The sequence below is a fragment of the Arachis ipaensis genome, chromosome B08 (genome assembly GCF_000816755.2).
Source record: "Arachis ipaensis cultivar K30076 chromosome B08, Araip1.1, whole genome shotgun sequence".
NCBI classification, from domain to species: Eukaryota; Viridiplantae; Streptophyta; class Magnoliopsida; order Fabales; family Fabaceae; genus Arachis; species Arachis ipaensis.
The window spans coordinates 97,165,924-97,189,124 of NC_029792.2; the positions used below are offsets into that span (position 1 = coordinate 97,165,924).

Here is a 23,201-nt window from a genome sequence, read left to right on the forward strand (position 1 = left end):
AACCTCCTGCGAATCCTCCATCTATCATATGAACACGTCTCTCAGGGGGTGAGGTAGGTGTTCAACTCGTCCAACCTCTTCGGTGTGGGGTAGACGTTCTACTCGTCCGACCTCTTCGGTGTGAGGTGAACGTTCAACTTGTCCGACCTCTTTGGTGTGAGGTGGACCTTCAACTCGTCTGACCTCTTTGGTGTGCGGTGGACCTTCAACTCGTCCGACCTATTCGGTGTGAGGTGGACCTTTAACTCGTCCGACCTCTTCGGTGTGAGGTGGACTTTCAACTCGTCCGACCTCTTTAGTGTGAGGTAGACCTTCAACTCGTCCGACCTCTTTAGTATGAGGTAGACCTTCAACTCGTCTGACCTCTTTAGTTTTTGATTAGGCGAGGTGGTGGGATCTTCTCAGTGTTGCATATTTCTCGGTAAACATCCACAAGAGACAGCAGAAGAGGGGTGTAATTGTGGTATTTTCTAGGCTTCTCACTGGGTTGATCTTCTTTTTTCCTCTCTTTGTATGTCAAGGCATGCTTTGTTGAATCTTTCCATGTATATGCGAAGACTTTACCCGATCTCCTTGCTTGATCCCTAGTAGGCTTGGGGCGTGTTTTGGCTTTGTCCTTCTGGATGGAAAATATCGAATGGCGTCCGAAGCGTCCGTGAGATACATTCTACTTCTGAAATTGCTGAGGTGATGGCTTGGATCCGATGTGCCGTCGTACGGGGTCATGTCGGGAGCTTTGAATTCCTTTGAGACTTTAGCTTTCATGATCTCTTTGGTGAATGGGTCATGATCTTTGTGGGGGCTATCTTCATGACTGGATCGAGCGGTCTTGGTTTTAAGATCGGCTTCAAGTTTTAAGAGCTTGTCCTCTAGCTTTTAATGTCGTCTTGTTTCTCTCCAAAGGTCTCTTTCAGCTTCGCATTGGTGTTCAGCTTCTTGTTCCAGCTGTTTAAGGTGATTATGTTGCTCACGGATAGCTTCCAAAATTTCTGTGTTTGGGGGTTGCTTATCTCCCCCGTTTTGAGGTGTGTCTTTGGAGGTGGCATCCATGTTTTTGTTTGGTGTTCTGTCCACCAAACCAAAGTTGTGATCGTTATCATGGTCATCCGCCATGGTGATGGGATAACTTCCAGGTTCCCCAGCAACGGTGCCAATGTTTCGAGGGTTACCTGAAACTGTAGGTCGATCTCGGACGAGATCTTCTGGACGTGTTGGAGATGATGTGTTCGGCTGGTGGGTGGCTGCCGAAGCGGCCGTGTCTGACTTGTTGGACTGGCTATGCTGCTGATCCTTTGTCACCGGAGGGAGGTGGTACCTGCAAGGGACTCTGATACTTAAGTTAGCAAGGGTATTAAGCAGGTATATTGTAGAATCAGAGTATGAGTTATACTTGGGTGCTCCAGTGTATTTATAATGGTATGGAGTGACCTTTCTGGAGATAAGATAGTTATCTTATCTTATCTTATCTTTGAGTGATGTCATCTTATCTTCTGGGGAACCGCCCTTATCTTTCTAGGCTTTAATTGCCTTTAGATTAGGCTGTGTCCCTTCGTTTTGGGCCTACTTTAGGTTCCTCTGGCGATTCGGCCGACCTCTTTGAGAAGAGGTCGAACATAGGCCAACCTTCTAAGAGGTCAGACATGGGCCAACCTTCTAAGAGGTCGACCAACTCGGTCCTTTATAGCTCGAACCGATGTATGAACAGTGCCCCTGCTTGAGTTCGGACCTTTCCGTGAGATCGTGCTTTCAGAGCTTCGATCTCTTTGGGGAAGTCGTGCTCAAGCATCTGTCTGGCTTGTTTCTTCATTGCTTTGCAATCCTTGTAGATTTTCTAGAGGTTTGGTACTTTTCAGTCCGACCTCTTTTGAGTAGTGATGGTGTCCCGAGGATGTGTACCGGTAAAGATTTTTCTCAATGAAATTGCGTTGCAAATATAGCTCTACCAACAGCAAGCCTCGAGCATCAAATTTAGAGGGGGATTTGGTTTTCACAAGTTCAACCCCAATAAAAATAACCGAAGTATTCAAACCTCGGGTCGTCTCACAAGGAATGGGCAAACATGTGCTTCAACATTGGTTAGAAATCCGGGGATGTGAGTCATGAGCATGAATGCAAAGGGGAATCTTAACAAGCAAGCAATCTTACAATGCAAGAAACTAATTCAAATAACTAAGCAAGACATGAGCAATTCCAAACTAACAAGTAACATTCAATATGATTCTCTTCTAACTAAACAAGTAACTATCACTAAGACAAGTAATTAAGAATTTGGTTTTTCAAATATGAATAATAAAAGTAACTCTTGGCTAGGCATGGGAATTGGGGTCACCATCCTTGTCTAATAACCATATCTTGACAATTATGAGGAACCAAACTCATTAAGTCTACTTCTATACTTGAAGTACGTCAAATGGTTTGGTCAACATCAACCCATAAGTTCTAAACTCACTACTAATTGACTTAATAGAAGGTTAGCGTCAATGGTTATCAAGTTGACCACTAAGGGCTCCCAAATCATCAAATCCATTAGACCCAATGACTCAAGTTTACCCAATCCCCTTAGCCTAGGCCAAGAGTGAAAAGAACTACTCCATAATCAAAGTAAACAATTCATCAAACACTTGGTAAGCATTAATAAAGGACATGTTCAAATTGCAATTAAATTGAAATTAACAAGTACCCACTAACAATTATCAACATACAATCATCCAAACAACACAATTAATCATAGAAATCATCAATGTAACATCAACAAGTCAAGATTCACAACATTCAGAAAATGGGTATAAAATGACAATTGACAAGAATTCATAAAACTAACACAAGATCTAAGCAAAATTATACTAAGGAATTCAAATTGAACAATTAAAAATAGTAATTAACAAGATCCAATTCACAATTCAACAAGGGAAGATCAAATAAAAACTAGATCTAGAGAGGAACAAGGGTTTCTCTCTCTAGAAGAACAAAGAACCAAAAATTAGCTAAAAATGTGTCTTAGTGTAAAATGATTGATCCCCCTCTTTTCCCCCTAGCATCCTTGGGTCTTTTCCATGCAGAAACAGCTTGAATTTGGGCCTAATGAGCCTCAGAAATCGTCAGGTACGATTTCCTTTAATGAGGTCACGTACGGCTTCCCGCGCGTGCGCGCCATGCGTGCGTGTGCGCCGATTGCTTTTGTGATCCACGCGTGCGCACCAAGTGCGCGTGCGCGTCGATAGGAATCTTCTGATCCGCGCGGATGCGCCCATCCTTGCGCGCCGCTTCCAACCATCCTCATCCACGCGTGTGCGTGGAGTGCGCATGCGCGCCAATGCTGCTTTTCCCAAAATTCAAATCTTCATGTTTCTCCCTTTTGTGCATACTTTCTTTCTCTCTTCTAGGCCATTCCTACCCTATAATTCCTGAAATCACTCAACAAATACATCACGGTATCGAATGGCAATAGAAGAGGATTAAAATATGGCAATTTTAAAGTAAAACAAGCATGTTTTTCATCATGGAGCAATATTAAGAAGTGAACACAAAACCATGCATTTCTTGTGAATAAGTGTGAGAAATATTGACAAAACCCCCCAAATTCTACACAATATAAACCACAAAATTGGGGGTTTATCAAATCTCCCCACACTTAAACCAAGCATGTCCTCATGCTTAAAATAAAAAGAATAAAGATCATGGTGAGAAAGGGTTTATGAAATGCAAACTACCTAAGTGGATGCATGCAACTAATGTAAAATCATCTACCTACTTGGTCATGGGCAAATCTATCCTCCAAGTACACATGTGAACATATGGGGCGGAAATAGTATGTAGCTCATGAATCCTACCAAATTGAGCATCACTATGGAGTACATATAACTTGCTAGATGAACGCTTGTGAAAGTCGGGAACAAAGAATTGAGCATCGAACCCTCACCGGAAGTGTATCCGCTCTTATTCACTCAAGTGTATAGGGTTCGTCACTCAATCTTCTCCTAATCATACTTTCCAAGATTTGTCTTTCATCTAACAATCAACAATTACTTAATGCATACTTACAAATATCATGAGGTCTTATTCATGGGTTGTAATGGGGCTAGGGTGAAGGTAAGGATGTATATGACCGAGTGAGCTTAAAATTTGAGTCCTTGATTAACCTAGGATCCCACTAGACACATAGAACAACCTATACAACTATAATACATTACCTAGCTACCCTTGAGTTTCACTTTTTGCACACTCATGCATTCTTTTCAATTTACACCTATATGCATTGTTTTCTTTATTACTTTGTCTTGGGGTTTCTTTGTCCCCTTTTATTGCTTTGTTTGTTAGTTTTTTTTAAAAGCATATATCCCCTTTTCTTGGGGCCTTGTGTACAAAATTTTCAATGCATATAGTTCAATCATTCAATACATGAGTATGTTCCCAAATCTTAGAATTTTCAATTACACTACAATTATACACCTATATATCTACCCAAATTTCCCAAGTATACCCTCCTAATTGAATGATACACATCCTAACTTACCTAAGCTAATCAAGGATCCAAATTTAGGGACATTCATGATTTTTTGCTTAGGGTTGTTGATCTGCTCTATTTAAGAACAAAAAGGGTTTATCATGGGCTCAAAATTGGTTAGCAATGGTAGATAAAAGGGTTAAGGCCATTTGGGAAAAGTGACTATTGAAATGATGGCCTCAATCATGTAAATGCATTCATACACAAAGTAATAGACATATAGAATCAGACAAAGCAAGGATCGTAATCATAGAGAGAGAGATATACACACAAGAATGGGAAATAATGATTAGAAGATGTAACCATGCAATAGGCTCAAAACTTACATGCTTGTGTTCTTAGCTCAATCACTATGTTCCAAAATACATTCTTAAAGCAAGTTTACTGCAGAAAATTTTCAAAATTTGGTAGGGTACCCCAAAACACAGTTCCTTGGGGAAGAAGTTATTGTTTGGACCAAGCAACTCTATAGAAGCTAACTATCATGCAAGGGGTATTTACAGGCAAAACTAACTACACATGCAATGTACTAACTACTAAGCAAAAGATAAATCCATGGATATTGAAAGGAAGAGATTGTTACACATGGAGATCGGTCGAACGACCTCCCCACACTTAGAAATTAGCACGGTCCTCCATGCTACGAACAATGCGCAAAGGGCGGTCGGGACCGGAACCGTCACTATCCTCGCCTTCAGAGCTCCCATCACTTGGGTTTGAGGTAGATGTGAATATTTCGGGTTCCTCCATGCTCGGGGTAACACAACACAGAAGCTTCTTGATGTAAGTGTATCGGCGTTGATCGCGCCGCTCATATCTATCAAGCTTCTGGTGTAGATATTCTATCCTTTGATGTGTGGATCTTTGCTGTGGTAGTGATGATGAAGTGGAAGGAATAGTAGATGGGAGGGCTATGTCAAGGCTTGGGTTGTTCATGGAAGATGTAAGTATTTTTTGCTTGGGACCACATCGCCCTTAGCCGGAACTATAATCTTCCTATCCTTGGGCTCCCAAGGAACACCCGCAGCAGTAACTAAATCGGATACCAATGCGGGAAATGGCAAATTACCCCGGGCGTGGACTTGACTCATCGCTTGCTTGACAAGAAACAGAATGTTCACCGGCCTCTCCGTGAGAACACACCAAACGAGCAAGGCGAGGTCCGCCGTAAAGGACGACTTGTGGGTGCTAGGTAGCACATAGTGAGATAGGATCTGGGCCCAAGCTCTAGCTTCTACAGTGAGGAAGCGAGCGTCAATGCTCTTGGGCCTCATCCGGAGTCGACCTTGGGTCCAAAATGTCTCTGGCTCAGGAATGACTCAGAAGATCGAGTCCCAATCAAATCCAAACTTCTCTCGCTGATGTAAGACTTCTTGGTAGCCATCCTTGTCACTCGGTACCGGTAAGACATTAAGCATTTACTGAATCGCCTCTTCTGAAATTGAGACTTGCTTCCGGTGCATGTATACCGATTGAAGAGAGGAAAGATGGTAGTTAGTGTAGAATTCTTCTACCCAAGAGAGGTTGATTTCCCTTGGTTTTCTCAAAAGAAACTCTCATCCTCACTGTTCAATGCGAGGTAGAATATAAGGAGCAACCTTGTCCGACGGAGCAAGTAGATGCTCAGGATGATAGTTCCTGACAACCATGGAGGGGAACACAAGTTCACAGAAGCAGTTGGGGAACCTTGAAGAATCTTTTGCCGGTTTTCTCTTTTCTTTCTCATCAATAGGAGCAGGCATCTTAGCCTTCTTGGATAGGGATTTGGCTCCTAATGAAGAGTGCGCCTTAGAAGTTGATCTTTGGGGTGCCCTCTTTGCAGCCAGTTTCCTTGGAGCTTTCTCCTTGCCTTTCGTGGTGGCCATCCTGGGAAGGGAAGGAAAATAAGAAAACATTAAATCCAAAGAATCATCTTAACCAAAATATGCAAGTGAAAGGTAGTGCCCAAAAAAACCATTGCAATAATCTAATCATAAAAACATGGGTCACAACACATGGAATGGGATGCAAGAGGAAGTGAAGCATGCAAAGTGGCATGAGAAGTATAGTCTCAAGCATCCATAACAAAGAGCAAGTCATGTTCAATGAGTATTTAATCAACAAGCAAAGTGGACTCAATGCGTATAGAAGACAACAAGTGAATGAAGGGAAGCATCCAAATTCAAAGCACATTATTAAAAGAAACCAAAATGGCATTAATGCATTTCCTTGAACACTTGGAGTGCAATTGTCAAGCAATGAGCAATTATGAGATACTCAATCAATATAACACCCAAAATGAAACATCAATCATCACATAAACATCACATATTGGCAAAGATAAGGGAAAAATGACAAAAGATCTAGTAAAGAAAATTAAACTCAAATTCAACATCCATGGAAAATTAAGAAAAAAGGAAAAGTAAGCAAACAAAAAGTAAGTAATATAATCATGTAGCTGAAAGAGAAACTAAGTAAAGCAACAAAAAGAGCATTCTCATATGACTCGTTGAAGTGTAAAAGAACAAGGTTGAATTTTCTTTTGTGAAGATGAGAAAGAAATAGGGGAGGTGTAGTGCCACCGGAAGAGGTGGTTGTTGCCGGTGAGTGGCCGGAGACGGTGGTGGTGGGTTGTGGAAGGAGAAAAAGAGAAGGGGTGTGATGGAGGAAGAAGAAAAAATTTAAAGGAAGAAAGGGGGTGAGACAGGCAGGGCGTAGCTTTAAAACTGATTCGCGCAACCGGCGCGCGCGCGCACCAGCGCGTCGGTGAGATTTTGGCAAGGGACACGTGCGTGGCAGTGGCACGCACGCGCGAGGTCAGTTGTGCCTTTGGCATAGGACTGGCACAAAGTTGGCATAAGTCTCTGGATTTTGTACCAGAGTTGGTGAGTGGCGCAAGCGCGCGGACGCGCACAGTGCGCAGACGCGTGCTTGAGAGAATTCGTGACTGGTGCGGACGCGCACAATGCGCAGACGCATCAATTTTGGCACAAGATTAGCCCAAATGTGGCACAAGTCTCTGGATTTTGTACCAGAGAGTTCAGATATCACCATCGGCGCGCGCACACAGTGCACTTGCGCGTCAATGGGTGATTTCTAATGGTGCGCGCAGGCGGCAAGTACGCGGACGCGTGAGTGTCTGGCGTGAGTTGGGCACGAAGTGGGCATAACTCTCGGGTATTTGGCCCAAGAGTTGGGATTGCACCCCCGGCGCGCGCACACAGTACGCTGGCGCGTCGGTGCCCATTTTTCCTTTTTCTCTTCTCTCTTTTTTTTTTCATAACATAACAAAACCTTTTTTAACACATTCTTGGTAGGTGCTTAAGCTAGTAGTCATGGAGAATACTTCACAATTTCATGCACTATCCAAAACATACCATTCTCCCTACTTCAACAATTCATCCATACCAAAATGATGAAAACTATATGAACATCATATCTATTCACAAGAAGAACAAAACTAGCATTCCTATGCAATCAATCAATCATCAAGAATTTACAAAATTCACAAGATGGTATATACAAGGAAGATCTTACCACGGTGGGGTGCCTCCCACCAAGCACTTTTCTTTAACGTCCTTAAGTTGGACGGTCCTTTTCTTAAGCTTCCTCTCTCCTTGGTGCATCCTCCAATAGGTAGACCTCTAGCTCCTTTGGGGGCTTGTAGCCATGATATTTCTTCACTCTATGTCCATTCACTTTGAAAGTTACTTCACTCTTGGGATCAAACAACTCCATCACTCCATAGGGCTTTATCTCTTATACCTTCAAAGGTCCTTCCCATCTAGAGCAGAGCTTGCCAGGCATGAATCGAAGCCTTGAGTTATAGAGGAGGACCTCATCACCTTCTTGAAAGTCCTTCTTCCGGATGTGATGGTCATGGAATGCTTTAGTCTTTTCCTTGTAGATCGGGCATTCTCATATGACTCGTTCCTCAAACACTCAAGCTCCTCTAGTTGTAACTTCCTAGCTTCACCCGCCTTTGCTAAATCCATGTTGCACTGCTTTACCGCCCAATAGGCTCGATACTCAATCTCCACCGGAAGGTGGCATGCCTTACCATAGACGATCCGGAAGGGACTCATCCCTGTCGGAGTCTTGTAGGCCGTTTTATACGCCCATAGTGCATCTCTTAACCGGAGGCTCCAATCCTTTCTTTGCGGATTGACCACTTTCTCCAAAATTCTCTTAATTTCCCGGTTGGACACTTCCGCTTGTCTATTTGTTTGCGGATGATAAGTAGTAGCAACCTTATGCGACACTCCATAGCGCTTGAGCAATGCCTCTACCTTCATGTTACAAAAGTGGGATCCTTGGTCGCTCACGATTGCTCGTGGCGACCCATAACGGCACACAATGTTATTCCTAATAAAAGAAACAACGGTATTGGCGTCGTCAAGGCGGGTAGGCATGGCCTCTACCCCTTTGACACATAGTCAACCACTAACAGAATATACATATATCCACTAGAGTTGGGAAATGGTCCCATAAAGTCAATGCCCATACATCAAATATCTCACAGAACAACATAGGTTGCTGAGGCATTTCATCCCTTTGGGATGTGTTTCCCGACCTCTGACACTAATGGCAAGACACACATAACCGGTTAGCATCCTTGAATAAGGTTGGCCACCAGAATCCACAATCCAACACCTTTTTAGCGGTCCTTTGTGGGCCAAAGTGGCCACCACATTCGGACGAATGGCAAGCTTCAAGAATGGGTTGGATTTCAGACTCCGGGACACATCTTCGAATTACTTGGTCCACGCCCCTCTTCCACAAGTGAGGGTCATCCCAAATATAGTATTTGGAATCACTCCTCAACTTGTCCCTTTGGTTTTTCAAAAAGTTGGGAGGGAAGATTTTCGCAACCAAGTAGTTCGCTATTGGGGCAAACCAAGGAAAGCTATCCGACACAGCATGCAAACTATCCAATGGGAATGAGTCATTGATTGGAAATGAATCAAATTTCAAATTCTCAATGCGGCTTAAATGATCCGCAACTAGGTTTTGAGATCCACTCCGGTCCCTAATCTCAATGTCGAATTCTTGCAAAAGCAAGATCCAACGTATGAGTCTAGGCTTTGACTCATTCTTTGTCAATAAGTACTATAAAGCTGCATGATTCGTGTATGCCACTATCTTTGATCCTAGCAAATAAGATCTGAATTTATCTAAAGCATGAACAATAGCTAAGAGTTCTTTTTCAGTAGTGGTATAGTTGGATTGTGCTGTATCCAGTGTTTTAGAAGAGTAAGCAATGACATAAGGGTGTTTACCATCGCGCTGTGCAAGCGCGGCACCTACAACATGGTTTGACGCATCGCACATTATCTCAAATGACAACGTCCAGTTGGGGCCTCGCACAATCGGTGCCGTGGTAAGAACTCTCCTTAGCTCTTCAAAAGCTTTCACACATTCACTATCAAACTCAAAATCCACATCTTTTTGGAGTAGGCGCGACAATGGCAAAGCAATCTTGCTGAAATCCTTGATAAAGCACCTATAGAATCCTGCATGTCCTAAAAACGAGCGGACCTCCCTCACAGATGAGGGATGAGGTAAAGTGGTGATAACATCGACCTTGGCTGGGTCTACAGAAATGCCTTCATGAGATACTACATGTCCTAACACTATGCCTTATCGTACCATGAAGTGACATTTTTCAAAATTTAAGACAAGGTTAGTGTCAACACCTCTAGCTAAGACCTTGGCCAAGTTCTCTAGGCAACAAGCAAATGAAGTACCATAAACGCTGAAGTCATCCATAAAGACTTCCAGACAATTCTCCATTAGATCGGAGAAGACACTCGTCATGCACCGCTGAAAAGTAGTGGGTGCGTTACATAGTCCAAATGGCATCCTTTTATAGGCAAAGGAGCCAAACGGACAAGTAAACGTGGTCTACTCCTGACCTTCAGGAGCAATATGAATCTGGAAGTAGCCAGTAAATCCATCAAGAAAACAGTAGTGAGATTTACCTGCCAAACGGTCTAACATCTGATCGATGAAGGGCAAGGGGTAATGGTCCTTCCGTGTAGCGGCATTCAGTCTTCTGTAATCAATACATACTCGCCATGCATTTTGTACCCTTTTAGTGACCATTTCACCGTCGTCCTTTTTGACCGTTCTGATGCCCGACTTCTTGGGGACAAGTTGGACTGGGCTCACCCACTCACTGTTGGAGATCGGGTATATGATACCCGCATCCAGTAATTCGGTGACCTCTTTCTTCACTACATCGAGGATGGTTAGGTTGAGCCTCTTTTCCGGTTGCCTAACCGGCCTAGCTCCATTTTGGAGAAATACCCTATGCATGCACTTGTGGGGGTCAATTCCCACAATATCCACTAGGCTCCATCCTATTACTTTCTTGTACTTTCTTAGAACATCTAGGAGCCTTTCTTCTTCTTCACTTGAAAGCTCACTAGCAATAATGACCGGAAACCTTTGGTTGTCCTCTAAGAAAGCATACTTCAAATGAGATGGAAGGGACTTCAGTTCACTCTTTGCCTCAAGCTGAGGTTCCTTTTCATCAAGCTCATGGTGTTCATTCTTGACAACTTTCTCATGTTCATCTTCTTGGTCATCCGTCTCCTCAACAATAGGTAGCACAACTTGTTGTGGTCCTCTTCTTGCACTTCCGCTACCACTTCATCAATTACATCACATCGGAGCACAAAATGTTCTTCGGGTGGATGTTTCATGGCTTCTTCTAAATTGAACTTGATAGTCTTGTCTCCAACATCAAAGAAATATGTGCTGCTGGAGGCATCTAACTTGAATTTAGAGGTCTTGAGGAAGGGTCTACCAAGTAGAACGGAGGATGAGCTTCTATTCTCTGTTGGAGGCATTTCAAGGATGTAAAAGTCAACCGAAAAAATCAAATCATTGATCACCACAAGTACATCTTCCGCTATTCCCATCACTGTGATCACACTTTTATCGGCTAAGGCAAACCTCACCGCCGACTTCTTTAATGGAGCTAAATTCAACCGCACATAGATAGAAAGTGGCATGATGCTTACACAAGCTCCCAAGTCACACATACAATCATGAAAAGTGCGTCCACCAATACAACAAGACACCAAACAAGGTCCAGGGTCACCACATTTCTTTGGAATAGGTTCCATCAAGGAAGAAATTGAACTACCCAAGGATAGTGTCTCCAATTCTCCTATCCTATCTTTGTGTGTACACAAGTCTTTCAAAAATTTTGCATACTTTGGAATTTGTTGAATAGAATCAAGAAGTGGTATGGTTACCTCAACCTTCTTGAATACTTGAAGCATGTTCAAATCAAATTTCGGTGTTTTCTTTGCCTTCTTCACCATGGAAGGGAATGGAATAGGAATGGACTCATCCAAGATAGCTTTCCTCTTGGGTTCCTTGAGATTTACTCCTTCTTCCTCATGCCTTTTGTCTACTACCTCTTCTCCATGTGGAGCTTCAACAACCACTTCTTCCTCATGAATGTCTCCCATGACCCTTGGAGGTATCTCCTCCAACGTAGTCCCCGACCGTAGAGTGATGGTATTGAGACTGCCCTTTGGGTTTGGTTGGGTTTGGGATGGAAGGTTAGAAGAGCTTGAGGGTTGGTTGGTGTTGTTGTTGGAAGTTGATGGTTGGTTTGGCATGGTCGTCTTTGAAAGCATGTTGGTGAGGTTAGCCAATTGAGCGCCTAAGGCATCAAATTGAGCCTTGTTACTCTCATCTCATTTCTCCATGGCGGCTCTAAGCTCATCAACTTGATTGTTGGAAGATGAAGGAGCTTGGTTGGATTGTTGTCTATGGTATGGTGCTTGGTACTTGGTGTAGTTGTTTTGGTTTTGGTTGGAGTGATTTTGGTTGGCTTGGTAGTTGGTGTTGTTATGGTGGTATTGGGATGAGGATTGGTTATTGTTGTGGTGAGAAGAAGAGTTGTTCCATCTTTGGTTTTGATTGCTTCCTTGTGCATTATCTCTCCACCCTTGATGTTGATTACCACCTTGATGGTAATTGTTTTGGCCTTGAGAAGGATAAGGTGGACGGTTGTTGTAGTTCACATTGGCTACTACAAGAGCATGTTCCTCTTGAATTTGATGGCATTGATCGGTGTAATGTGAGGTGCTAAAGCACAAACCACAAATCCTAGGAGGGCCTTCAAGTTGAGCAACCGGAGGTGGGGCTTGGATGGCTTGAATGGAGTAGTATTCCTTTTGATCCTTTTGTATTTGGGTAAGGACGGTAGTCATATCTCCAAGTGCTTTGGTTAGACTTGATTCGGAAGGGGATGGTTCTACCACACCCTTGAGAGGATTACTTCTCACCCTTGTATGTTGTGTAGCTTCGGCAACATCCTTTATCAAATTCCAAGCTTCTCCCTCTATCTTGTTTTTCGAAAGGGAACCACCACTAGAGGCGGTGAGCAATCTTCTATCTTCTACACAAAGACCTCCGGTGAAGTAGCTAATGAGCAAGTGAGTGTTCATTCCATGGTATGGACAAGATTCTAATAGCCTCTTGAACCGAAACCAATACTCATACAAACTCTCTTGGTCTCTTTGCATTATGCCCGAAATCTCCTTCCGGATGTAGTCGGTCTTCTCCGGTGGGAAAAATTTATCTAGAAACTCTCTTATCAAGAAATCCCAATTAGTCACAATCTCATCCGGTAGCGAATAAAACCATGTCTTTGCTTGCCCTTCAAGAGAGAAAGGGAAGGCAAAAACCATGATAGCCACCTCATCGGCTCCATGCCTTCGAGCCGTAGAACAAGCAACTTGAAAATCTCTTAAATGTCGGATGGGATCTTGACCCGGCAACCCATGATATTTAGGAAGTAGATGTATCAAGCTACTCTTCAATTCAAAGTTTGGATCAAGGTTAGGATACCTTACTTGCAACGGTTAAAGTATGATATCCGAAGCTCCTTGCTCATGCAAAGTGATCCGTCGTAGCTCCGCCATGTATGGCTCACCTGTAGGATGTAAAGATGTATTATTAGTGCCAACAGAAGAATTAGAAGTAGCAGACTCCAAGTCACTCTCGGTACCGCCTAGTGATTCGGTATGTTCCTCAGGAGAGGCCGAAGTACTAGCCGTATAATCTAACCACCGTCTAGCTTGCCGAGTATGTAACAAAGTTCTTTCAATCTCGGGATCAAAATCGGCTAAGCTAGAATTCGGTTGAGACCGAGTCATCAAACTTGAGAGTCATAGCACAAATGTAAAAGAAATCTAAACTATAGCTAAGTATTGAAAGCAATTAAACTATCTACAATATTCACATATTCACATAACCAATATCAAGGAATATGTTGCAACCACTCCCCGGCAACGGCGCCAAAAATTTGATGGTGTCCCGAGGATGTGTACCGGTAAAGATTTTTCTCAATGAAATTGCGTTGCAAGTATAGCTCTACCAACAGCAAGCCTCAAGCATCAAATTTAGAGAGGGATTTGATTTTCACAAGTTCAACCCCAATAAAAATAATCGAAGTATTCAAACCTCGGGTCGTCTCACAAGGAATGGGCAAACATGTGCTTCAACATTGGTTAGAAATCTGGGGTTGTGAGTCATGAGCATGAATGTAAAGGGGAATCTTAACAAGCAAGCAATCTTACAATGCAAGAAACTAATTCAAATAACTAAGCAAGACATGAGCAATTCCAAACTAACAAGTAACATTCAATATGATTCTATTCTAACTAAACAAGTAACTATCACTAAGACAAGTAATTAAGAATTTGGGTTTTCAAATATGAATAATAAAAGCAACTCTTGGCTAGGCATGGGAATTGTGGTCACCATCCTTGTCTAATAACCATATCTTGACAATTATGAGGAACCAAACTCATTAAGTCTACTTCTATACTTGAAGTACGTCAAATGGTTTGGTCAATATCAACCCATAAGTTCTAACCTCACTACTAATGGACTTAATAGAAGGTTAGCGTCAATGGTTATCAAATTGACCACTAAGGGCTCCCAAATCATTAAATCCATTAGACCCAATGACTCAAGTTTACCCAATCCCCTTAGCCTAGGCCAAGAGTGAAAAGAACTACTCCATAATCAAGGTAAACAATTCATCAAACACTTGGTAAGCATAATAAAAGACATGTTTAAATTGCAATTAAATTGAAATTAACAAGTACCCACTAACAATTATCAACATACAATCATCCAAACAACACAATTAATCATAGAAATCATCAATGTAACATCAACAAGTCAAGAATCACAACATTCATGAAATGGGTATAAAATGACAATTGACAAGATTTCATAAAACTGACACAAGATCTAAGCAAAATTATACTAAGAAATTCAAATTGAACAATTAAAACTAGTAATTAACAAGATCCAATTCACAATTCAACAAGGGAAGATCAAATTAAAACTAGATCTAGAGAGGAACAAGGGTTTCTCTCTCTAGAAGAATAAAGAACTAAAAATTAGCTAAAAATCTGTCTTAGTGTAAAATGATTGATCCCCCCCCCTTTCCCCTAGTATCATTGGGTCTTTTCCATGCAGAAACAGCTTGAATTTGGGCCTAATGAGCCTCAGAAATCGTCAGGTACGATTTCCTTTAATGAGGTCACGTGCAGCTTCTCGCGCGTGCGCGCCATGCGTGCGTGCGTGCCGATTGCTTTTGTGATCCACGCGTGCGCGCCAAGTGCGCGTGCGCGTCGATAGGAATCTTCTGATCTGTGCGGATGCGTCCATCCTTGCACGCCGCTTCCAGCCATCCTCATCCACGCGTGCGCGTGGAGTGCGCGTGCGCGCCAATGCTGCTTTTCCCAAAATTCAAATCTTCATGTTCCTCTCTTTTGTGCATGCTTTCTTTCTCTCTTCTAGGCCATTCCTACCCTATAATTCCTGAAATCACTCAACAAATACATCACGGCATCGAATGTCAATAGAAGAGGATTAAAATATGGCAATTTTAAAGCAAAACAAGCATGTTTTTCATCATGGAGCAATATTAGGAAGTGAACACAAAACCATGCATTTCTTGTGAATAAGTGTGAGAAATATTGACAAAACCTCCCAAATTCTACACAATATAAACCACAAAATTGGGGTTTATCAAGTAGTAGTGTGGGTTTTCTACCGTTGCCTTCTGGATCACGCCTTGCTTTAAGTTTGTGTTGACAACCCTCTTCTTTGGCGAAGTTATCCTTGCGGTTTGATATCTGGGCTTTTAGTGACTTGTCTGATGACTTTTTAGTATTCTTTATATAGAACCTTTTTTAGTCTCGGATGACGTCCGTAGTCCTGTTTGAGATTGTGCTTTCTTTTAGCGCAGTTGTATCCCTTTTAGCTAAGCACATTTGAGCCTTAAGTTGTTTCCCATAAGAGGTCGGACATGGGCCAACCTTCTAAGAGGTCGGCCAACCTGGTCCTTTATAGCTCGAACCGATGTATGAACATCTACCTTTACCCTAGCCCCATTACAACCTATGAATAAGACCTCATTATAAATGTATGCATGCATTGAATAATTGTTGATTGTTAGAAGAAAAACAAATCATGGAAAGCATGATTAGAAGAGAATTGAGTGAATCGACCCTATACACTTGAGCTACTAGAGCGGATACACTTCTGGTGAGAGTTCGATACTCAATCCCTTGTTCTCGGCTTTCATGAGCTTTCTTCTTGCAAGTCTATTTAAACTTTATTTTGATATTCGAATTGGTAGAATTCATGATTCATCATATACTTAGCCCTACATGTGCATATGTGTTCTTGGGGATTAATTTACTTTTAACCAAGTAGGTAGAATCACTTTGCATTTAGTTGCATTCATATAGATAGGTGCATATAGTTTATTTGCATTGAATAAATGTTCATACCCCTTTTCTTGTCTTTCTTGAGTTTAGCATGAGGCCATGCTTGGTTTAAGTGTGGGGAGGTTTGATAAACCCCAATTTTGTGGTTTATCTTGTGTTGATTTTAGGGAATTTTATCACCTTTTCTCACATTTATTCAATAAAATAGCATGGTTTTGTGAATTGCTCCTAATTTGTGCTTAAGAGTAAAACATGCTTTTTAGGCCTTTAAATTGCCAATTTTAGTTCACTTTAATTCCATTCGATGCCTTGATATGTTTGTTGAGTGATTCCAGGTTCATAAGGCAAAGATTGGGTTGAAGGAATGAAGAAAAAGCATGCAAAAATGGAGAATTCATGAAGAAATGAGGATTTGCTGAATTGAAGGCCATGCGCACGCGTCACCCCACGCATACACGTGACCAGAGAATCAGCAAGTGAAGCGCACGCGTCATCCACACGCACGCGTGATGTTGGTCATGTGACTCACTTAAAGGCAAAACGCTAGGGGTGATTTTTGAGCTCAAGGAGGCCCAAATCCAACTCATTTATGATGCTTTTGAACCCAAGGATGGCAAGGGGATTGGGGGGAGACTCATAGAGTAGTTTTCACCATGTTGTAGGTAGAATTCTAGAGAGAGAAGCTCTCCCTTCTCTCTAGAATTTAGGGTAGTTTAGGTTAAATTCTCTTAGATTCACTTTTAATTTTTGTTTTTATTTCAATTCTCTTTATCTTTTGTTGTTCAATTCTCTCAATTCTTTTAGTTTTCCTTGTTAATTTCTTTATTTTGCCATTTTTACTTTCATAACTCTTGTTGGATTCTATTTTCTTTCAATGCAATTTGATGTTTTCATGTCCTTTTATGTTTATCATAGTTGTTATTGTTGATTTCTTGCTTATGTTAGTTATGGGTTTCTTTAATTCTTGCAATTGATGATGTTTACTTTTATTGCCCTCTATGTGTTTGTTAAAATGCTTTCGCTAGTTTTTGAGTAGTTTTCTTGACTCTTGGCCTAGGCTAAGGGAATTTGGTGACCTTGATTCATTGGGTCTCAATGAATTGGTGATTTGAGAACCCTTAGTGGTCAATTTGATAACCATTGACTCTAGCCTACCACTAAGTCAATTAGTGGTTAGGTTAGGACTTATGGATTGATGATTGATCAAGCCTATTTGACATACTTAATGCATTGAGGTAGACATTATACTCACTTCAAGCATAGAAGTAGACTAAATGGGTTGGTCCCTCATAATTGTCAATATTTGGTTCGTAGACAAGGATGGTGATCTCAATTAGCTATGTCTAGCCAAGAGTTCTTTCCTTTATTTTATTAGTTCTTGTTATTTACTTTCTTGTTATTATATTTTCCTGCCAATTGAAAATCAAACCCCCTTGTTCTTCATAACCAATAATTGATCATTTCATTGCAATTCCTTGTGAGACGGCCCGAGATTTGAATACTTCGGCAAGTTTTCATTGGGGTTTGTAATTGTGACAACCAACACAAATTTTGATTGAGGATTGTTTGTTGGTTTAGAACTATACTTGCAACGAGACTTCATTTGTGAAATTCGATACCAAACAATCAAATTCCTTTCAATCAACGCGTGAGAGTGAATTTCGCCAGGTGACACGTACGCGTGACCCACGCGTACGCATGACCAATGTCACGTGAGCTCATTAATTACAAATCGCTGGTGGCGAATTTTGGGCCTCCGAAACCCAATTCAACCCATTTCTGAAGCTATTCCAAGCCAAGGTGAAGAGGAATGAAGGGGGGCAATTAGGTTTAGATTTTTCTATGTTTTGGTCTTAGTTTCCTAGAAAGAGAAGCTCCCCCCTCTCTCTAGAATTTAGGTTTTCTTAGTTTAATTTTCTTTAATTACAGTCTTTAATTCTTGTTTTGATGTAATTTAATTTATGTTTTCATGCTTTATTATCTTAATTCTCTTAGTTCTTCTTCTTAAGTTCTCTTTTATGTCACTTTTCATTTTATGAACACTCTTGTAATTATTAATTTCCATTTAATGCAATTTATGTTTTATGTTCACTTAATGCTTGTTTGAGTTATTGTTATTATTTTCTTGCTTTTGGTAGTTAGATTTTATTTTTAATATAATTTAATATTATTTTATTTTCATACACACCATGTGTTTGATAAAATGCTTGGCTTAGTATTTACTTAGTTTTTCTTCACTCTTGGCTTGGAATTGAGGACTTTGGTGACCCTTGAGTTATTGATGTCCATTCTTCATTGATATATTAGAGAAGTTAGTTAAGTTGGTTTCCATTGACTCTAAGTCTCCCATTAATAGAGTTGACTAGGACTTATGGATTGAGATCAACTATGCCTATTTGACTTATTCTCGATGTAGGGTTGACTAAGTAGGATTAACTCTTCATAATCATCATGCGTTTGTGGTCAATGGCTAGAATAGGCAATCTTAGCTCTCAATCCATGCCAAGAGGTTTCTTAGCATTTGAATTTCCCTCTTTTCCTTGATTAATTGCCTTTGAATTTAATTGCTTTTGATCTTTAATTTCTTGCATGTTTATTTACCTCCTTGCTATTTACATTACTTACTTCTCTTGTCATCCAATCCCCATTTCCCCCATAGCTAATAATTGAGCACCTCATTTGCAACTCCTAGGAAAGATGACCCGGGAGTCTAAATACTCTCGGTTTATATTTGTTTTGAATTGTGATCTTTTTAGATTGAAATTTGATGTTGAAAGTTAGTTATTAATTTGGACTATACTTGCAACGAAGAGGTTTTATTTTGTGAAAATCTAGATCAACACAAATTCTCTCATATCATCATTCTCTTCTTCTTTAACTCTTACCAGGTAATAATTAATCTCTTTCTTTAACTTTTATATATACATTTCTTCAACTTCTGTTATTTATTTATTTATTTATTTATTTTTAATACAGAATCCAGGTTTATTGGTTATCTTCCTTCTGTGTTGGCAACTGCTGCAATGATGCATGTAGTTAACAACAATATGGAGCCTTGTCTTGCATCTGAATACCAAAATCAGTTCTTGGGTATTCTTGGAATCAACAAGGTTTGCATCTCTCAATCATCTAGTCTTGTTCATCATTTTCATTTTATGATCAATTAATAACTTTGGTTCATTATTTTAAGCAGCAATATTCTCAATTTATATGGATACATGCTTCTAAATTTAGTGCATCTTAATATAGTCCATGTTTAATTTTAGTAACATGTGAAAAAAGAGGAAACTGAATTCCCTAAGCTGAACAAATTATTTTCATTAATCAGGTGAGAATTTAATATGATTAAACCCTAATTAGTTATTTAATTCTAGTCTTGTTGATCATTTTCAATTTTACCTGGTTTTCTTTATCTTATATATGTTTGAAGAGCATTATTTTCTTATCTATTATATACGTTGTCTAAAACTTTAGTGACTAGTGGTGACTGGGGTGATCTGAGTTTGGAACTGGAAGAATTATTGAATCTGATCTTCTCTTCTTGTTAAGCCACATCTAAAATCTTTGTTCATCACTAACCTTATAGAATGCTACGCTATGTATATCTCTTTGAATATTGATACACCCTTTTTAAGGGGCTTAATCTTCTTTAAATGTTAAAACCTCAAACCTTTATAAACCATGATGATATTAATATGGACTATAAATTACCTTTATAAACCTCAATGTCTTCCTGTTGCTGTTGTATCAAGGAATCTAAAGTCGTCTCAGCATCAATTTTAGCATTAGAATCAGACCCCAACTCCTCATTTGCTATCTTTCCGTTTTCACACTTTGGCCAAATTAGTTGCTTTAAGTTTATTTTAATTTCAGTTATTAATTAGGATGCGACTATCTTTATTCATTTATTTTCCTTTTATATTTTGTAGGATGCGACTTAGTACGGAATTTAAAGTCCACAAACTAACAGGCAAGTGCACCGAGTCGTACCAAGTAGTACCTCAAGTGAATGAGGGTCAATCCCATGAGGATTAATGGACTAAGCAACAATGACTGAATGATTTACTTAGTTAGACAAGCAGAAAAGAGTGTTTGGGTCTCAATTGCATCAAACAGTAAATTCAGAATATCAGAAACCACGTAGTAAATTGGTGTGAATAATATAGGAGAAAACAGTTATGGTTTCAGAGATATTTATTTTTCAGATTAACTTTTCTCACCAACTATTTTAATCATGCAAGATTCAATTCATGGTAAACTATATGTGACTAAACCCTAATTCCTTAGACCTTTTTAGTCTCCTCTATCCTTCATCAACCGCTAATTCCTTGGTCACTTGATTCCAATTAGAGGGTTAAGTTCGATTCTAGTTTATATGCCACGGAAGCCCTAATTATCCAAATATAAAAGGATTATGTGTCACGTATCCCGTTAAGTCCAGATAACTAGAAATTTAGGAGAAATTATTTTCAAGCTGTTGTTCAAGTAAAGAGCTTTTCCAAGTTTTACAAGAACTCAATTAGAACAAGGGTCATACTTCCGTTCCACCCAGATTCATAAGATAAAGAACAAAAATGATTCTTGAAATTGAAATCAATACATGAATTAAAATAGAAAAGTAATAGTATTAATCCATAGAATAAAAAGAGCTCCTAACCTTAACAGTGGAGGTTTAGTTGCTCATGGTTCAAAGAGAAAACTAGGGTTCCGAAAAACTGTAAAGTGCAGAATGAGGTATGAGAGAAGAGTTGAGCCCGAAGGGCTGATTCTTTTTCCCTTTTATATCTAATCCAAATTAATATAAAATATATTTTCTAAAACTAAATAGTATCTTTTCCTATTTATAAATAAAATAAAAGTTTAATCAAAATCAATTAATATCTCGTGCAAGCCTTGAGGAGCGAATGGGGACCACTTGGTGTATTAAAAAGGTAGAGTAAGACCCAAAACCTTTGAAAAGTCATTTTATGCGTAAGTCTCAAATCATATAGTTATTTATAGTCTTAATTTCAGAGATTATTTTATTAAAGATAATTAAGGCAAGTTTTGATTTATTGAACTTGAGATAAGTTATGATTATTATCTAATACGATAATTATTGGATTATTTTCTATAATTATATTATAAAGTTGACAGTTATGAAATAATAAGGATTTTATATGATTTGGATTAGATAAGTAATATTTTAAATATTATTACTGCTATTTTGGAAAATGAAGAAATTAAGTATATTATTTCTAATTTTTAGATTTGGGCTTTTTATTGAAAATAATTTGTAGAATTGATGAGTAAATAGTATTTTTCTATATACAAATAGTGTTGAATTTAAATTGGGTTTCAATTACTACATTATCCCCAATTTTATTTGAAATTACCAATTTGCCCCTAACCCTAACTTTCAAAATAATGAAACCCTAAAGCCTTCATCCCAGCAGCTGAAACCATGCCTTGCCCCCCTTTCACCCACGGTTTCCCCTTCCTCCATGAACAAAGAAACAGAAAACAAAAGAAAGAACGGAGGGCCGCGGAGGGGAAGAGAAAGAGGATTGCGCCGGCGTGCTGGGCTCACTGCCGTCGCAGTCGCCGTCGCGCCTTGCTGCGGTCAGCTTCACCGTCGCGTCCTGCCATCCTTGCCACTATGGAGCTGTTCCGATCTGGACTGAGGGAGAGAGATTGAAAGGAGGCCGCTGCCCAATCCGCGCCACCGTTGTCCTCACCACCACCGCACGAGGAGCTTCCATGGCCACTGCTGTCAAGCTCGCAGATGGAAGAAGCAGGGATGACGCGAGGAAGAAAGGGAGTCATCGCGCTCTGCCACCGCGAGCCCTGTCGCACCCTGCGCCACCGAGGGTTCCGTCCTTGTCAGATCCGTCACCGTCCAGCCATCGCCGTCCTTCTCGCGCCGCAGACTAGCTCGCCGCCGCTGCAGTGGCGTTCGCACCGCCGCTTCTGTCCTCACCGTCATCGTCACCATCGGTGGAAGAGAGAGAGCTCACGTCGAAGACTGGAGGGACGTGGTCTGAGTTGCTGCTGCCTCCGTCGTGACTGGTCCGCCGGCGCCACTGCTAGGGGTTGTCGCCGGCCTACGCGCCGCCGCTGTGTTCCTTGTTGCAATGCCGCCGCTGTGTGCCGGGGAGAGGGAAGCCGCCGGGTCGTACAGAAGAGAGGAGGCATAACCACGCCCAGCCACCACCGTTTCTGCCGCCAAGAAACCCCGCTGTGCCTCTGGTTGCCGGGAAACGGTGTGGTTGCTGCGGGAGGTCACCGCCGGAGCTGCTGCTCCACTCTGCCGGTAAGGGTTTTATTTGAAGTTTCTGCCCTTTTGCATTTCGAGAAGGTTTTAACGCTGCGTAGTCTTTATAGTTGATCTACCGAAGCTTTTGGCCGCCACCGGAGCTGTTGCCGGGCCGGTTCGAAATCGCAGCTGCTTCGTGTTGTTATTCCGGTAAGAAATTATGTTTCGAAAGCCTTACGTTAGTGTCCCGTACGTGTATTAAAGCCTTTACGGTATTAATGTCCTTAGAGTTTAGTAACTGAGGTTGCTTGTGGTAATTTAGAGCTGTTTACGCTGCTGCGAAACGTGTGGGGCTGTGCTTTGAAGCTGCCTTTGATTTCGGGTTGAGACGGAAAGGACTCTGTGAGACGTTTGGATTATGGAATTGCGTTTTGAGGTAGGGGCGCTTTCCAAAAAACTATAGTTTATTATTGGAATTATTACATATGGGTACTGATGCGAGATATTGTGTATTGGGTGATTGTATCTGCCTTATGTATTATTTGATTGACTCGAATGACTATGGATGTTGGTTTGGCTGAATTATTGTGTGGCTTGTGAAATGTAATGTTTGAAGTTGATTCTTTAAAGATTTGAAATGAGTTTAATCCGCTGAGGATCGTAGTTTGAATTGAGTCAATTATTTTGATGATGTGAAAGATAGAAT

The 23,201-nt window shown here is 40.8% G+C and overlaps 2 long non-coding RNA genes across 2 annotated transcripts in view; both read left to right on the forward strand.

Moving 5' to 3' along the window:
- LOC107612043 overlaps positions 21,798 to 23,201 on the forward strand; it is an 11,531-nt gene continuing 10,127 nt past the window's right edge. Inside the window, exons 1-2 of the long non-coding RNA XR_001613582.2 lie at positions 21,798 to 22,136; positions 22,252 to 22,256. This is a non-coding gene — a long non-coding RNA (uncharacterized LOC107612043). The remainder of the gene's footprint in view (positions 22,137 to 22,251; positions 22,257 to 23,201) is intronic.
- LOC110265979 overlaps positions 22,827 to 23,201 on the forward strand; it is a 3,995-nt gene continuing 3,620 nt past the window's right edge. The window contains exon 1 of the long non-coding RNA XR_002352709.1: positions 22,827 to 22,931. This is a non-coding gene — a long non-coding RNA (uncharacterized LOC110265979). The remainder of the gene's footprint in view (positions 22,932 to 23,201) is intronic.